Raw genomic sequence first — 5,000 nt, forward strand, 5'->3', positions numbered from 1 at the left:
AGCCAAAGGCACAGGCGCGGAGGCGTTTGTGTGCCATTTGTGTCCAATTCCAGAAAACTGCACAATGCAGATGTTTGTCAGACACACACACACACACACACACACACACACACACACACACACACACACACACACACACACACACAGGGGAAATGCATACATGATCGCAAACACGGGGGAACGTGAACCCACATAGGTACACACATTACCGCACACACACAAACAAATAAGTGTTTACACACTTAAGTAATCTATCTGGTATCTGTGATATGGGCTTTCATGGGGGCTGTTGATTTTTGATTTATTTTTTAAACTGATAAATCACAGCATGTGGTCCCTCATGCTTGTGTACATCAAGCAGTGCAGCATTGTTGCCCTCCACTCAGATTGAGCAATAGTTTCGTTGAGGGGAGTAATCCTGTCTGTCTCGCTGGCGCTGGGAGCTCTTGTATTCTGGTCAGAGCTGGTTAGGCAGTCCCCACGAGTGTAGGATGTGTCCTTGGAAAGCCATCGGCAGTTAACTCAGTGTGAGACAGCTGTTAAAACACTTACCGACGGACAGGAGTCTCTCTCTCTCTCTCTCTCTCTTTCTTTATTTCTTTCTCCGATTCGCCACATTTTCTGCTTGGCTGTTTGAAGTTATTGATGACCTTTCTGTTTTCTACGCCACTGAGTCCTTTCATGCATCGGCGCGCGAGACCTACACACAGCCCCAGATCTAATCGACAATATTCAGCAACTAGTTAGCGCTGGCGAGAAAAAGAAAGAACGGAGGAGGAGAAAAAAAAAGAAGAGAGAGAGAGAGAGAAAGCGCCGAGAGATGAATTATGCGTTGTGCGGCCCGCGTCGAGACCTTGGCGATTATGTGTTTGGCTGCAGTAGCAGATAGAGGATTACTGCAAGGAGCGATGGGAGACGAGTGATTATTTGTCCTCCAGAGATCACAGATCGGGACTGTTTGTTTGCTCTGCAGGCCAATCAGAGTCCTGAGAGAGAGTTTCAAAATACAGCTTGAGTCTCTTTTCTTTTTTTGGAGGAGGAGGAGGAGGAGGAACGTTAGGATTGGATTGAGGGGGACGGGGAGGAGAGGTAAGAAGAAAAATCGGAGAAATTATTAAAAACTGAGTTGGCTTAATGGGTTAAGAAATAAACACTCTCCCACTGGCTTTTAATTGTCATTTATATGACGTGTCTGGAGATGACTGCACTTCACTTGCAGGCAGGAGAAACTAGGGCCAGAAGAGTCGTTTCTCTCTTTCTGAGAACAGGCTGAGGTGTGTTCTCCATTATTAAAGTGTGGAGTTGGAGGACAAGTCTCCACCATCCTCCTCACACAGAAAACAACTGTTCTGATCCTGCAGCACACACACCTCTTGCCCTGCAGATGTGTGGGTTCTTTTATCCTGTGTGTGTGTGTGTGTGTTCTTGTGGTTGCATGGCAGCCACTGAGCACTCCCAGGTGTGGCTGCCAGGTGTGCGCCTCCTCCTCCTCCTTCTCCTCCTCCTCCTCCTCCTCACAGCGCTGCCATCGGCTGACGTGTGTTTGTGGCCCACTGGCCTCCCCCATGACCCCCTCTCTGCTCACTACCACAACTGCCACTGCTGCCGCCGCCACCACCGGAGAACATCAGTTAAGTTGTCCAAGGGAGGGCAATGGGACAGTGACAAGACAAATTTGCCGGTAATATGAAAGCAAAGAATGTGGCGGCGCGTGAAGTGTTAGCCGGGGCTGCAGCGCGGCGCGTCAGGGACGCCCTAATACCTTCCCGGTGGCAGTGATTGATTGGGCCGGCCGCACGGCAACTGGTAATAGTTCCTGGAGTATTAGGAAAGGAACATATTTAAGGCCTGAGGGGTGCATATCAGCCAGCCAGTGATTACAGCAACATAAACAGAGGTGCACCAGAGGTCTGGGCCCTGATGGAACAATAAACTAATAGTGGTGTCACCCCCCCCCCCCCCCCCCCCCCCCCACACACACACACAGACACACACTCCCCCCTTCCCTTGTGGCATCTGGGGGCAGCGTGGTAACAGCCCAGTTTAAAGAGACCAGGGCACTAGGCCATTTTTTTATTCCACGGATGATGGCTCGCAACTGATGTCATTATGAACCTTAAATCAACTTTCTGCTTGCTTGAACATGGTCACCTGGGTACGGAGGTACAAGGACGGGAAAAGGTTGAAGAGCTCGGCCCCCGACTACCTGCCGCGGTAAAAATTGAGTTGTGTCCGCCGGTGATCAATCAAGTGTCCCAAACAACATACATTTTTTACAGTGCTCATCTTGTGTCCCCCGCCTGTAATGAGTGGAGCGGAGCCGTCGCTGACAAATGGAGAAAGGAGAGATAAACCAATCCGGCGGTTTTTAAAAAAGAATGACCTGGAAACGCTCGGAGAAGCGCTCGGGCTCTCACCCTTCTGCGCAGCCCCCTAATAAAATGAGAGCCCTTTTGAGGGAGCGCTCCGTGGTGACCGGCGAGGCCAAGAATGCATTATATACCGAAAGATATTAATACATTTGACTGTCATAAGTGATAGATTTTGAAAGGTGTGTGTGGTTTTCCCCTGATTCCCTTGTGATGACAGAGGGAGTGAGTCACGTAGAGGACAGAGAGAGAGAGAGAGAGAGAGAAAGAGAGAGAGGGAGAGGGAGAGGGAGAAGAAAGAGAGAAACAGGGATTGAGGAGCGGGGAGAAAAAAAAAATAGGGATCAGGGAGAGCGCAAGACAGCTTCGTCCCACTCCGTTACCCCTTCTCATCAGACGAGTCTATCCGGCATGGTCTCGTCTCAGTAAACAGTGGTGTCGGGGTCAGCAGGACTGTTGGGTAATTGAGGGAGAGAGTGGGCTGCCCTGTCAAGCACATCGGCTAAAAATACATCGCACACTGTCAACCGGTGCACCAAGTGGGGGAAAATGATTGTTCCCCGCCGCAGCTGCAACCCAGGACACACTCACTACAACTACAATGACCTTCCCCATCCAACATCAGCCCCCAAAACTTTCCCTCTAAGGATTTCACCATCTGAACGACCAGCTAAAAAAAAATGAGAGGAGAAAAAAAAAAAGGCCAAGAAAAAGCAAATTCCCACTGCATTAGAATGCGTTTGCTGTAGAGGTTTTTTTTTGAAAGCCTTTGACATTTTGTGTTTGCGCAGCGGCCAACAAAATGTCTTAACTGCATGTCAATACATAGTTTCGAGAAGGTATGAACATAGATACTGCCAGGAAGACAAAGACACAGAGACAGAGAAAGGAGAGAGTGTGCCCCATATTGGTGTCGGGCTTAATAATATAAAAAAAAGGATGCTCCTTGGATCGTGGAAAGGTTATTGATTTGTCCTGCAATAATTTCCTGCGCTCTTTGATATGCAAACGATCCGGCGTGAATTTACAGCAATCCTATCAGCCTCGTTTCAGTGCGCTCCGACTCCCGGCTCAACGCGCCACTCCGCACCACACCACCCCGCCCTGCGCTCTCTCCCGGGGCCTCACGCCTCATTAGGCCACTGTTCTCCATTACGAGCGTAATTAAAATCTTTAGGAGCTTATCAAATTAAAAATATTTTTTTGCTGATCGTATTGAGATCTTCACCTCGTCCCGTTATTTGGACCACAACAGGAATAAATTAAGACTAAGCATTTTGCATAGTGCATTAGGAAACGCACTCGAAAAGGACCACTTCTCATATCTATGGAGAACGATTAAAAAGAGAAGTGTGTGTGGGGGGGGGGGATAGGGGTAGATGGGGTGTACTGGTGGGGGCTGCGGGCAGTCTGGAGAATATAAATCCACCCCTAGATAAGCATGTGCAAATCATCTTTCATTTGCCATTTGCTCATTTTCAAAAATCGATTTAATTAATTGTAATGTTAAGCGAGTGGTCTTCCATATCTCTCTCTCCCTCGCTCTCTACCCCTCTCTCTCTCTCTCTCTCTCTCTCTCTCTCTCTCTCTCTCTCTCTCTCTCTCTCTCTGTCCCTCTCTCTTTCTCTTTTTCTCTCTCGGCTTAATTCACCAGCAATATCCAAGGGGTCTTTCAACACATTTAAAAACCTGCCTCTATTCAAGTATTCATTTATGAATACCCACTGCTAATTTGCACCCATTCCTTACGAGTACATATTGGATTTCTCAATATGCCATTATAGATGTAAGGTGGTCAAATACATTTCATAGTCAAGCACTTAAAAATAAGAAGAAAAAAAAAGAAAGAACAAACTTTGGCCAGTGCCTGCCATTCCAGTTGGCTGTTTTTTTTTTTTTTTTCTCCCTCTCGTCCTGTCTGATCTGCACTGTCTCCTTCATGTCAACTGAAGGCCACGTTTTGCATTCTCCCAGACATTGTGTGTTTGTTCTGGCACACGTATACATCGCTGTGCAGACAGTGGCTGTGTTCTCTCAGACACGGAGCGCTCAGAGTACAAATACAGCCTCTCACCACCCACACCCCCCCCCCACCCCCCACCCCACTCCTTTTTCTCTGTCCCCAATCTCGCCCTGGGTGTGTGTGCATCGCTGTCAGTCAGACACAGAGAAAAATCACGCGTTATGTGTGTGTGTGTGTGCATGAGGAGGAGAGAGAGAGTGTGAGTGTGAGAGTGTGTGTGTGTGTGTGTTTGTGTGTCTGTGTGTGTGTGTGACTGTGTGTGACTGTGTGTGTGTGTGTGTGTGTGTGTATGCACGCATGTGTGATTGAGCAGGAGAGATGTCTTGTGTCTTCAAGGGATTTTTTCCCCCCTTTCAAAGGATGTGTGAGCGCCTGTGTGCTTGACTTGTTAAATGAGGTTTAAGTCTTCTGTGTCAATTGGAGGCGGTGCAAAGCTTTAAGTATTTTGCACATTAATGCGCTTTCCAGAGTATTACCCCAGGGTCTTGTTTTTGTGTGTGTGTGTGTGTGTGTTGCTGTTGTTGTTGTGATGTTCTATTGTAAACTTTCATGTCCTTCCCTTTCTATCTCGCTCTCTCCCTCTGTGTGAGCACACACACACACTTGCC

At 48.0% G+C, this 5,000-nt stretch overlaps 1 protein-coding gene across 1 annotated transcript in view; it reads left to right on the forward strand.

Moving 5' to 3' along the window:
• Nucleotides 1-5,000, forward strand: part of foxp1b (forkhead box P1b) — a gene marked incomplete at its 3' end in the record, with an annotated part of 41,627 nt that overhangs the window by 7,559 nt on the left and 29,068 nt on the right. The gene's annotated exons all lie outside the window — the stretch shown is intronic.

The sequence above is a fragment of the Sprattus sprattus genome, assembly GCF_963457725.1.
Source record: "Sprattus sprattus genome assembly, chromosome: 10".
Taxonomy (NCBI): Eukaryota; Metazoa; Chordata; class Actinopteri; order Clupeiformes; family Clupeidae; genus Sprattus; species Sprattus sprattus.